Source organism: Neovison vison, chromosome 6 (genome assembly GCF_020171115.1).
Source record: "Neovison vison isolate M4711 chromosome 6, ASM_NN_V1, whole genome shotgun sequence".
Lineage (NCBI taxonomy): Eukaryota > Metazoa > Chordata > Mammalia > Carnivora > Mustelidae > Neogale > Neogale vison.
In genome coordinates this window covers 61740598-61753875 of record NC_058096.1, presented here as the reverse complement: position 1 = coordinate 61753875, position 13278 = coordinate 61740598, and the positions used below count along the sequence as shown (strand labels likewise).

Sequence of the window (13278 nt, the reverse complement as noted above, 5' to 3'; positions counted from 1 at the left end):
AGAGATAGTAACAAGCTGTAACTCCCACTTGAACTAGAAAAAAAAAATTACATAAATTACAGAACTGTATTTTTTAAAAACACCAGAGACTTGTGGATACAAAAAAGAATTGAGGAACTAAAATACCAGAGAGAAAAGAGCTTCTCTTCGGTAAGCTGAATTTGCCAACAACTTTTTCCTGGGAAGTATCTGTTACATCTGTGCTTATACTGAGAATAAGGCCTACCACAGACAACGTGACTCTAATAATGTAAAGGGGAAACACGTGGAGCTTTTGACATTTGCATGATCTGGAGTGAAGCCTGGATAGCTTCAATAGGTGGGAAGTCCAGTAGAAGGCCACTCAGCTGAACCCAGCCCAAATTACTAACTCATATAATCAGGAACAAATAAAATGGTGTTTGTTTTAAGCCACTAAATTTTAGAATAGTTTGTGACATAGTAATAGATATGGTCCAAAATTCTCAAATGTCCCAGTGTAGGAAGATGATTTAGATGTCTGTAGCTAAGGAAATTAAATTGTAAACACAAGTATATAAACAAATATATAAATAAAATCATCTCACAAAGAAATAAACGTGATGCTATCAAAGACACTGGTTCTGGCCACTTAAAAAAAGATGAGTGATTAAAAAATAAAACAACACTATGTAAATTAAAAAGTAAATTTGAAAATTAGAAAAAATTGAATTTGGAAAAGGAATGTTTTTCTAAGAAAATTTAAACTATTGAAATAACTCAGGAGGAGGTAGATAGGCATAGTGACCAAAGACTACGGAATTGAGAAAATAGATTAAGATCTATTCTTTAAAAAAAAAGGAATAAAAACCATAAATATGGTAAAAGACATAATTTTCCTAACTAAATCTACAAGGCAAGCCCAATTTAAAAAATCTCAAAATTAGATAAAAACTGAACAAGGTTCATTTTACCTATGAACATCAATCTCTGAAGTTTGCAAATTCCAAAATAAAAATACTAGTAAATTAAATACATTCTTTTAAAAACAGTAATAAAATTAAAACATTTATTTGGATATGGAAGAATGGTTTAGCATGAGTCAATCTATCATTGTAATTCAATATATTAGCAGAAGAAAGGGAAAATAACTGATTATTTTATACATTTAGAAAAGATATTTGATAAATTTCAATACTCATTCATGATTTTTAAGCTATAATACTTTGGAAACTATGAATAGACAGCAACTGCTTTAACAGAACTTTAAGCAAAAAACAGAAAGGCACAACATCAAAAATTCAGAAATAAGTCAAAGATGTACCATAATATAACTACTATTCAACATTTTGCTCTCAGTCTGGTCAAGATAAAATAAGAAAAAGAAATGATAGATAACAAACACTAAAAAGACAGAAAAGTTAATACTATTTTAATATGATACGAATTTTGACATAAAATCAAGAGAAGTAACTGATAACTGTAAAGTGTTTACTAAGCTCCTTCATATAAACTCAGTATGTAAACACGAGTAATTTTTCTACATGTAAGTAATAAAAAATGGTAATGGAAAAAAATCCTTGTTTACAATTGTGGAAAACAACTATAGACTGTTTTCAGTGGTAATGATGAAATTTTGTGTGATCCATGTAAATAAAACTGTAAAATTACCAATGGATATCAGCTAAGACTTACAAATGCTTCATTGCAAGTGACACAAACCCAATTCAAACCACCTTAACCAATTAAAAGAAAATCATTGACTTGTGATAATTCAGAATGATAAGGATATAGTTGGTCTAGGCATAACTGGGTCTAAGGACTTAAGGAGATCCCTGGCTTTTAGCTATGCTATACATTTGTTTTTGTTTATCCTGTGCTCGTTTGCAAGAGTGTTCCTCCCAGAATCCAGTCATGAGATTCAGACAGAACCATCAATTATAGTGCTCATCTCCCATTTACAGGTTAATACATAATCTAGCCCCTATTATGACCTGAAATTGATTTTTATATCTTTTTATTTTTTAAAGATTTTATTCATTTGAGAGAGGGAGAGAACAAGTGTGCATGAGTGAGGGGGAGGGGCAGAGGGAAAGGAAAAAGCAGAGTCCTCACTGAGCAAGGAGGCTGACTGACATGGAGCTCATTCCCAGGACCCCGAGATCATGACCTGGGCTTAGGGCAGATGCTTAACTGACTGAGCCACCCAGGAGCCCCTGATTTTTATATCTTTTGTAAACTTGAGATTCAGTTTCCTTTATCCCCTATTTTCCTAATACCATTTACCGAATGTCTCTTTTTCTCCCAATAATCCGTGTTGATGATGTGTAACATTATCAAAAGGCTATTTATGCATAAGTATGTTTCTGTTTCTGGGTTCTCTTCTGTTTTCATTTGCATATCCTGGGCCAACCCCACACTAGTTAGTAGATTTCTTCTTTTCCACTCCCTCTACTTTCCCTAATATCACAATCTTTGACCAAGTCCATTATATTTTCATTATGTAAATGAAGTTTTGGTGGAAACTTACAGGTCTGCTGTGAATTTCCCATTTAGATCAATGGCTTGGGGCAAAAAAGAAAACATGCAAGGAAATGAATGTCTGGGTACAGAAAGTTAGGAAAACACAAGCCCCTACAAATCCAGTGAAATAATTATAAAGGGCTTCATGTTTCTACCATGAAGGTGGAGGGTGTCAAGGCAAATTTTAAATAAGCATCCAGGGCCTGAATAACTTCTGTCACACTTGGGTTAACTGGACTTACAGAAATCTCCCTTTAGCTGCTTTGGATGGAACTGTCTAACATTAATAACTGGCACATTATACTAACACATTTTGATGTTTAACTAAACTTTATTTCATGATGAAAGACTCATTTTTCTTTTAATATTTTTATTGGCTATTATCTGCTCAGGTTAATAGTGAGCACAAATATAGAAAAGTAGTACTTGTCTTTGAGTAGATGGCAAAAAAAAATATCAAGTGTATTTCATATATGGTTTTATGTGAGGAAAGGTGCTAAGTTCTTTAAGACATTCTTCAAAGACCATTTCAAAATTCACTTCTTCTATTAAGATTTTCCTGATTTCTTAACCCCATTCCTCAAGAGGTAACAGGATTTTGTTTTCTGACTTCCCATAACACTTTATTTATTCCATCATTAAGACTCTTCTTGTTTCTCTTAGGAATATAGTTTTTTACTGTTTATGTCTAATTAGTGCTCTTATTAGACTCTAAGTACCTTGAGAGCATGATCTAATTTGATTAACTTTTGTATTCAGTACAGTGATAAATTCAGTGTACTGCAAATATTTCCAAATTCTTAAGGATTAGGCATTCTTTCTTCTGTATTCTCATGCATATATCACATATGTACACAAGATAGTAATTTGTTCCTTTACATCTATCCTAATACACAGTAAACTCTTTGGAGAAAAATGTCAAATCTTGTGTATCTTTAGTTCTAAGTTCCTGGAGACTTTAAATCCTCATAAATATACCTGTTATGAGGAAATACCCTTATTTCTTGAACAAATGGATGAGTAAATGGCATAGTGAAAAAAGGAAAAGAGACTTGAGTTTGAAAACAAGTTCTGCCCCTTGGTGGCATGGATAAAGCATTCAAAGTCTAAGTGCCCTCATTGGTAACCTTGGGAGAATTCACTTACTGCTAGAGTTTGGCTTCTTTTAATGCACTTTGAAACTTCAGGGAATATATACTATTTAAGATCTGTGAAGGCAACAGGTTAGGAACCTGAAAGACATTTCTTATAAATTCTTCCCTAAGAAATCATCACTTTTATTTTCATTTTCTATCACTCATGCCTTCATCACCCTTGCATTCTTTGTTACCACATAATTTTTACTGTATCCCTTTTCTCAGATATGCTAATTGCTAAACCAGGAAAACATCTTCGTTGCCCTTTGATACAATTATGGAATTCTTGCTACATCTTTTAGGATGTAGGATGGGGGAGTGGCTTGGTGGTTGAGGTCTGTGTCTCTGTAATAAAATATAAACCTGAGGTATTCCTTATAGAAAGAGCATTCTAACTCCAGATTCTCACAACAGGAAAACTGGATATAAATTAGAATACTTCACAAATATTTATAAATTAGAATATTAGAATATTTTACACTGCTTTCCTAATGATTTATCATTATAATCCTAACAAGTCTCATGCCAGTACATCAAATAATGCCATTAAAAACTTGCTGAAAAGGAGGAGTTTTAAGTAATACATAGAGGGAGTGGCCATTGTCCCTTGGAAAAGTTAAAGGAATTAACTATTTAAAAACCTTTCTTACATTTTACTCTATTTTCTCATGTAAAGTTTATTATTCTATATGGGATATTTGTTAGTTACTTCATCACTTTTCTGCCAAGATTTATACACAAATTCTAAAATATTTTGGCTTCCAGATTTAATAGCAATTTGTACACTTTAGTGGACTTCAGACTTCACACCTGGTTCAGTAATTTGATAGATTCTGAGACACTCATATTTTCCTCAAAAGATAGATATAATTGTATTTACAAGGTCAAGGCTTTGCACATTTTTTTCACCAGGGCCAATTTATTTTGTTTAGGTCCTGCCAAAGATGTCTAATCAAAGGCAGTCAGTCATCTGTGTGCTTCCTTGTAAAATCCTGTTTTAGCAAGAACCCTGCTTAGGTCAGTTTAGCAAGGACCTATCCCAGATATCCCAATCTGATACCTCTTCCTATTTTAACAGGTTCCACATCCTTCACCATTCTCCAGGTGATGTGTGATCATTCTAGCCTGTCTTCAGCAAGAATAATTTTAGGTTGGTTTAGCCAAAATTCCCACTCACCTCTAATGTTTCCTTGTAGTAATTTTCCCTACAGTGACCTTCACCTTACTCCTTGGCTGAAATTCTCACTTACCCATGATGCAGCTGAAGTTCAGGCCAATCTCCTGACCCACCGCAAAATTCTATCATCGTGGTTCTATCTATCTAAACCTATCTCAATGGTCCTGAATAAAGTCACCATCTCTAACTAGTGTCATGAATAGCTTTTTCTTTAATGCATGCTCTATGTGCCAACAAAGTCTTAGATAAGACTCAGAGATCTTAACACCAAATACCTGTTCCATAAAAAATATTGTTTTCAAATTGAAAATATAAATTCTTTGTATGCATGGCATTTTTCATAAAGTCTTTTCATTGTGAAAAATTCTTAGGAGTTCCCTAAAAAATGCAACTTTCTTTCAGAGAAAAATTTTTTTTTCCTTTATATAGCGAAAGGAAAATTTCCCCCCATGTTACCCCTTTTTAGGAATCCTTCCTGAGCATCTTGCTGGCCTTGAGCCTCATTTTTTCCCCCCAATGTCTAAGCACTGGACTAACACTTGGTAAGAATTTGGCTCTGGGGAGTGCTATGTTGAGTGACAAATGGACGAGGATGAAGGTTTTATTGAAGCATCTGAACCGCATTTAATTTTCCGTGTTGCTTTATTTGTTCCTTCTAGCCCTCAGGATATTGAATTTTGTGGGCTCCGGTTGTGTCGTCGGTACTTCAGGCGTTTAGTAATAAGAAACATAATCTGTTTTTCCCGTTAGGATAATATCCTCATTTTTATTAAGGGCGGCTTACTACGAACTGTTTCACACAGTGTTTTTCTAAACCTCCTGAACGGACCAATTTTCCCTTTGAGCCCTGGCATTGCTTCGGCGGCCTCTGCTGACCTCCTGGCTTGGCAACCCGCAGCCTACCCCGCAGGAATCAAGCCTGACCTAGCGTGGCCTTGCGCGCCACCGCCTCGCCAGACCCTCGCTCCCGCTTTCCTTCCACCTCCCTAGATCCAGATTCCATCCTGCTGCCTCAGCTGTCTGCGACAGCGACACCCCCTCCTCCACTCCGCGGCTCCCCCCGCCAGCTCGCCGCGCCAGACAGCGGGTAACCGCCGCCTCCGCTGGGGCATCCCGGCTCCACAGGCCTAGCGCGCTCCAGACACCTGCCTCTCACTGGCCACCGAAGCTGCCCCTCAGCCCGCAGCCCCCTCGGCAATTGGCCCCAGGCCGTCCCTCGTCATCCTCGGCCTCGCCGCGAGTCCCGCCTCCGTCGCCGGGTCATTTAAGTTTATCGCAAATAAATAAATAAAAGAGGAAATAGAAATGCGTAGAAAGTAAAAGCAGTCGGGAGGGGGCGGGGTGTGGAGGAAAAGGGGAGGAGGAGCGGAGGAGTAGACAACCAAACATGATCGTGTCGGTGCTGACCAATCATGGTTCACTCCAATCCGGTCTGACGGGCGCTCTCAACCAATAGCCCTCCACCTCTCGGATCACTGAAAGACGAGTTACGATTGACCTCTCCAGAGTGGGCGAAGGAGCGGCAGAGGTGGGGGGGAGTGGGAAGACTACCGACCAATCGCCTGTTAACAATTCTCTGAGCGAAGTTTCCATGCCCCAATGGGTGTTTGAGATAGCGGATTGGGCCTCTTCTAGCCCAATCGAAGGTGGTAGAGATGAGGAAAGCAGCAGATGGGGGCGGGGACAGGGGAGAGAAGGAGGAAGAGTGCATTTTGTTTATGGGCGGCAACCTCACGAGGGGCGTCCCACTCTTATTGGCCCACTGAAGTCAAGAGTGGCATAAGAACAACCCAATAGCGGGAAAAGATAGAGGGTTCGCGGCGTGAGGCACCCAATGTGGGCCTTCTGCCGAAGAAGTAGGGGCGGGGGGAAGTTTAGGAGTTGAGGAAAGAAGATTAAAGAGCGCGAGGAGGTAACCCCAAAAACTCTAATTTGTTGTGGGGCGGGGGGAGGGAGGGGTGTGTGCGTGCGAGAGGGATGAGGCGTCTGCGAGGCACTGGAGTAGGGGGCGACGGGACGGGAAAGGAGGGGACTGGGGTGGGGTTGAGGGAACGAGTTAGAGTGGCGAGCCCGCGGGCTGCCGACTGGCCGAGCGCGCGCGCACCCGCGCCCCGCCCCGCTCGCGCCCCCTCCCCCTGGGCGCCCCTCCTCGCGCCGGGCGGCGGCTACGGCCTCGCGCGACCCGGCGGGGAGGGAGGGAGTGCTGGAGGGTCCCGGGTCCTTGGAGCGGGCGGGCCGTCCCGCAGCTGGAAACGTGTGTTCTGCCTTCTTTTCTCTACTCCCTGCGCCTGGAGTTGCCGCTTCCAAGAAGAGGAGCTGAGGGGGACTAGCCGGGGCTCAGGAGCTGCTAGAGGCGCCGGCTTGTCTTCCGCCCCCTCCCTCCTCGCCTTCCCCCGCTTGCCGTGGCTCTCGCGGTCTCTGGAGTGTCTTCAGAGAACTGGGGGGGGGGGGCGGGAGGTGTCCTGGCCCCAGAGCCGCTGGACGCCCCTCCAGACACCGAAGCTACCGGCCCCCGCCTGCTTCGCTGCTACGACTCTAGAGGAGGGGGCTTGGGAAGGGAAGACACGCCTCTCCTTTCTCTCCTCCTTTGGGCCCCTTTGGAAACATTAAAAAAATGTTTACGCTTTTCGATAGCAGAGATAGAAGGGTTGGAAGCTTTTTTAAAGTTTAAAAGAAACGCACTCTCCCACATTGTTTAATGCATTACTGTCTGTGTGGCTTTCTGATCCTCTCCACCACCCACCCCACGCCCCCTCCCACGCTCCCTCCTCCCCCCCCACCCCCGCACCACTCCCCCCGCAGCTGTTATCCTTTTTAAGGATGCTGAAGAGGCAGGAGGCAGGGATTTTCTAAAAGTTCTATTGATAAACACACTTGCACAAACATATGCTAGGCACACACATAAACTATAAACATTAGCGAAAAACACAATATGGCGTACAGCTACACTACCTACCGCGGTAATCTGCTGATCTCTTAACACTGAACCCTGCTGAATGGGGTCAGTAGCAAGATGACAGTTCTCTAATAAAAATCTAATTGAAACAGGAAGTAATTTGGATGTCTGTGGGTTAAATAATATCCTCAGAATCTGCATTGGCCTCAGCTAAATTGAACACGTCAACTTTCTAGACGTGTGAAAACTGTCTTCACTACTCTAGCCATTGAAAATACCAAGATGAAGCTAAAGGCGAGAGATTTTCTCTCTGTGTGATCGTGTGTAAGTTTCAGCTAATAAAATTAGCAGGACTACTCGTTACCCCATGTTTTCAAGCTAGTTATGTCCTAAAGTTACTGTCGTAACTTGTTGCCATACAAAGTTTTAAAACAAATTGTGACGAACGAACATTTTGTAAAAAAATTCCATAGCTGTGAACACTACATTTAAATAAGCAGTAACGTTAGCAAATTCAGTTAATAAATGGTTTACTTTCTTACCTCTTGCTCCTAATCCCAGATACCATTTGTTGTCACATGGGAATAGGTAAAATATACGCCCCACTGCCCCTCATAGAAGTTTGACCAGTCCAGATTTGGCTACTTTCTGCATTTCAGCTTTACATGTAGGTATTCCTGTATTTCTAGGAAAAGAAAAAAAAAAAGCAGTTTACACTTTTTTGAAAAAGCTGCTTTTTTGTTCTCAATCAGAATGTATCAAAGTTGATACACAAATAGTGCATGGTGATAGCACTGTGCCCTCTTGGGAATGGTCTTCCCTCAGAAAAGTTTTTGGAATTGCCCTTGAAGAATTCCTGATGTTATTCATTGTTCAGACCTCAAGATTTAATTCCTAAAATTGTGGTTGTGATATCCATTGAGCTCAATTTTGGAGAGCTTTAGGTTTAAGAATATATGGTGCTCAAGTAAACAGGTGAGAAGAAGAAGAAAAGTGAATTTTCTAGAAATATATTAGCTGCTCAGTGAGTCCAGCAGTTGGGTGTTTTTGGTTTTGTGATTTCAGATCTCACAGACCAGTGGAATACAGGCCTTTTGCATATGAAGATCAGGTGACAAGTTTACTGTGCACCAGCCTCCAAAGCAATACGCCCTTTCATGGTGAGGTCCTGATTTTAACAGACTAAAGAAAAAAGTTTAAGGTTAAAAAGTTGTCAAATTTTATCCATCTTTGGGAAGAAGTCGTTATGCTTATCTGTCTAGTTCAGTTAAGATGCCAGTATTTTAAGAGTACGACTACAGCAAAAAGGAGAGAGTTCATGTGTATGTATACTCATTAGCTACTGAAAGACAATATGAGTTTAGAGAAAAGAAAAACTTATGTATGAAAGTTATAATTTTTGGGGTATGTTTAGAACTACTAGATGTGGTGCCGGTTTACTATGTAGTTAATTGAGAAAGTTTTTGTGACCCACAGGTACCCAATTAATCTTACCATCAAATTAATAAGAGTTTGACTACTTGGTATTGGAATAAAAATCTAAGGAAAAATCCATTTTAAATGAATTTTTTTATCTCAGTAGTGAAAATCTGAAGAGGGCTTTCTAACCAATTGGACTTCACAGAAAAAAAGACTTGACTGAATAATTAGGTCAATTTAGAAGAGCATTAAAAGATACAACTTACTTACTGTAAAGGATCTAAAATTTGTAAGTGAATTACAAATTATCTCAAATATTTTAGAATGAGTGACAAAGAGAGACTTATTTAAAACATTTGGAATACAGAAGTGGAGCTTGATGGGCTCTGCTTTATTCTCTGAAATAATCATGCTTTTCTGAAATGGATGTTTAAATTTACGAAATTGTTCTAGACACTTGGGATGTAACAGTGAACAAGATATAAAATAACCTGCCTTTGTGGAGTTTATGTTCTAATGTCACATATAGTTTGCATACTTCAGATTATTAGGAGAAGAGATTTTTGTATGCAATTTTAAAACCTACCAGTTTTTTTCATTTTAGAGAGTACAATTTGAAAGAATTTACAGAAGTTTGAGGAGCAGAGAGTTGTTTACTAATTGCCAGTGATAAGAAAGGAAGAGCTAACTTTACTTGTACCCTTAGTTTTTGTCGTGAAACATTCTCCATACATTTCAGTAGGTCTTTTTAATTGATAGAGGTTTTATTTTTTTCATAATTTTAAGCAAACCTATGAAATAAATAAAATGTTACTTTATATTAAAAAAAATCTGTGTCTTGGAATTTACTGTAAAATTCCGATGGAGCTTTTTATCTTGTTAGCAAATTGTGGTGAAATATAAGCTAGAATATCTTAATTTTTCAGTAAGAATTTGTTTTAGGAGTATATCTGAAAAATGAACTGCCTAAATCTTTTTCAGTTGTGGTTTTATCAAGAGAAGATGGAAATTTGTTGTAATTAATTTATAGGTGACATTAAAGAGAGAGAAAGAGAGGCCTGCAAAAAATGCTTTGTTATTTAAACCTTTCTTTCAAACTACAAAAGCATTTGATTGGCACTTCTCTGATTTAATAGACCATTTGTAATGCAAGAGGAACGTTACAGAAGATTTTAGCATTACTTTAATCATTTAGTCTGTAGGTGTAAAAATCCTAGGTTTCTAACAGAAGGAAACTTGGTGCTTGGTTAACGGAGTGTATGATTTAACACTGAGTTTGTTGCTTTAAATAGTGGGTGTCTCACCTTTCCAAAACCTAGTTCATAGTTCTAAAATAACAAGTTCTGATTTTTTGTTATTTTTCTCTGTCCCAGTGAGTCTTACTTTGTTAGCCAAATCAGTGTTCATTCTTAGGTAGGATAACTTCTTTTTTTTTTAAACACACAATTCTCCCACCGCCAGTCCTCCCATCCCCTGCTGTGAAGGGCTTGAATTTCTATACCTACATTAGATCTCTATTTATGCTAATTTGTAGCATAATCACCTCCTCCAGAAAGGGTATGTATTAATGCACTTTAGAGAACAGTCGAGGTTGCTTCGGGTTATTTGTATACAGACCTGCCAGCATATGAAAGGTATAAATAGGAAGATTTAGGAAGAAAAGCAGAGGTTATACTAATGGAATATTATTGTCTTAGATGAAAACTTTTTTTAAACAGCAAAGTGGAAGAATGGTTGCTAGAATGTTAAAAAACAAAGAGCTTTTTCTATTTTTAATGGTTGATTAATGTGTGTTTATCTGTATCTGAGTATACATTTATATATGAGCATTTTTGAAAAAAGATGTATTTCCGTATTGGATAAATAATTTCAGTACTGCCTCGTGGTCCTTAATATGTTCCCAGGTGATTTTGTTTAACTCACTGTTACCTACCCAAACTTTGCTCCAAGCAACATAGAAACATAAGCTAATTAAATCTTTGTAAATTTTGTAATAATTTTGGATTAAAAGTTTTTTAATTTTGGAAGTTTTTTTTGAAGCATGATTAGCAAGTATCCCCTGAAATTAATGAAATCTAAAGTGAAGAGTTCTTAGAATCCTGGATTTACAGGACAGTTGAAAGTTTCAAAAATGGGTATTCATAGGGCAAAAGACAAATCTTGATATCTGTCAGATTTTTATAATAATAAGCAATAAAATCAAATGACTATTAATATTCATATTTTTAAGGTAAGTGTAAGTATGTGTACACTGCATTTTAAATAAAAATTTGGGGTGTTATTGGCTAGACACAGTAATTTCTTTGCCAGAGATACTAGGCTGTGTGAAGGCTAACCATCTGTCAAGTGATGGAGACAAAGAAAGGTTTAATATAGTAGTCTAAAATATCTACAAACTTGTTTTGAATTGTATTGTCATTTTGTTTTGGCCTTCGTACTCCGTGTTGAATATGCACTGGGTCAGTCACCCCACTTTGTTTTGTGAACAAACTACTCAAGGTCTAGATAAGGTTCTCATTGCAGCTGATGTGATCCAGAGGCATGATAAAATATGTTTTGATTTTGCTTTCATGTGATGATCAAAAACTCACAAGTGGGCCACCCACCAGCAGTTACACAAATGACTTCAAGCACACTTATTTTCACCCACCCATTATGAATTTTGGGTGTCTTAACTCTTTTGCTTTATATATTCAAGCCTTGTATTTCAAACCATTCCTGAACTGTTTGGGGTGGGGTGGTGGGGAAGTAGCAACAGGAATCCAGATTGCCTGTTTTAGGTACAATATGGTGTGATGTGAAATTGAAACAGCAGATTGGTGAGAAACTTCAGTTTCAAACAAATATAAACTAGTTTGTTTAGTGAAGTCCTACACAAAACAGTAGTCTCTATTGACAGGGCAGTGTTTTTTTCCCATACCTTCCACATCATGAGGTTACTGTGGTTCTTTGGGCCAGCGTTCTATTTCCAAATCATCATTTAGGAAAAAGAAGTCCTAATACTGCTGATTAGAATGATATACTTAGATATAGCAGAGTGAAGAATTATTTATAGCAGTGCTAATTATATCAATAAAAATAGCAATATTAATACTGTGAGTGTCAAAATCCATTCTTGACAGTATGAGGTAAACAGAACTATAGTCAAACAAAGCAGCCAGCCTGTTTCTACTGTCAGCTCATGAATATGCACTTCAGGAAAAATATACACAATTGGTTTACTGATTTAATCTCTTTTTCTATTACTTTTGACTTTTTAAAAGATGTTATTTCTAAATTCAGACAGTATTAAAAAGATTTAGATTTTTAGTTTTGAAATTCTTAGTACCATTTTCTTACTGTCATTAGTAAGTTTCTAGAGGCTTATATGTTCATAGTTAAGTACTTTCTAATTAATTATCAGAAATTAATTTTCTGTGTACCCCCATTTTTAGAACACAGATTACCATTGCACAGGGAAATTGGAAGAACCTTTAGCAATTTGTAAAACAAAACAATACAAAACAAAACCCACTACCATACATGCACACAGAACCAATAAATCTCTGGCTTTATTTAGACATTAAAAAATACCCGTTTCCATGGTTCTGATTTAAGGAAAAGCATAAATTTTCTTTGTAGTTTTCATTACTTCTCGTCAGTTTTTACAATTTTATGTTATTTAAAACTTATTTTCCTAGTAATACAAAATCATGTAAGTAGAAGTTATTAAATCCAAAGGTTTTCAGCTTGAGGGGACAACATCTAATCTTTTTATTAATCCCTCATCTGTTAGATTTAACTTTTATTTTATTGCACATTGTCAGAAATCTCAGATGTGGAGTTAGGAGAGATTGTTCCAGGCCTAGTGCTGCCACCAGTTGTATCATCTTGGGCCTGTCACATAATCTGAATCTCTGCCCTCTTCATCTTCAGGGTTTCTTCCAGCTTAATAATACCAGTATGTTTCTTTTGACACTTGGATCCTTATTTTAGCTTTAAGTATAATGACTGGAAGTGATATGTTAGGTACTGGGAAAGAGCACATGTAAAATATTTGATTTTGCTTTTTACTTTTAGTTCTTGATACAAGTTTCATTTTAGTGATACTTGCTTTCAAATATAGCATATCTATATAAGTATAGATACATAAAAATTAAGTACTTGTAATCTTTGTTTATAACTATAAT

At 37.7% G+C, this 13278-nt stretch overlaps 1 protein-coding gene across 4 annotated transcripts in view; it reads left to right on the top strand.

Annotated features, from left to right (window-relative positions):
* Nucleotides 1-6638: 6638 nt before the first annotated feature.
* The window catches only part of ZBTB20 (zinc finger and BTB domain containing 20), a 782602-nt gene continuing 775962 nt past the window's right edge, over nt 6639-13278 (top strand). For all 4 annotated transcript variants that reach the window (XR_006384974.1, XM_044251429.1, XM_044251419.1 and 1 more), the window contains exons 1-2: nt 6639-6706; nt 8756-8850. The gene's annotated coding sequence lies outside the window, so the exon portion shown is untranslated. The remainder of the gene's footprint in view (nt 6707-8755; nt 8851-13278) is intronic.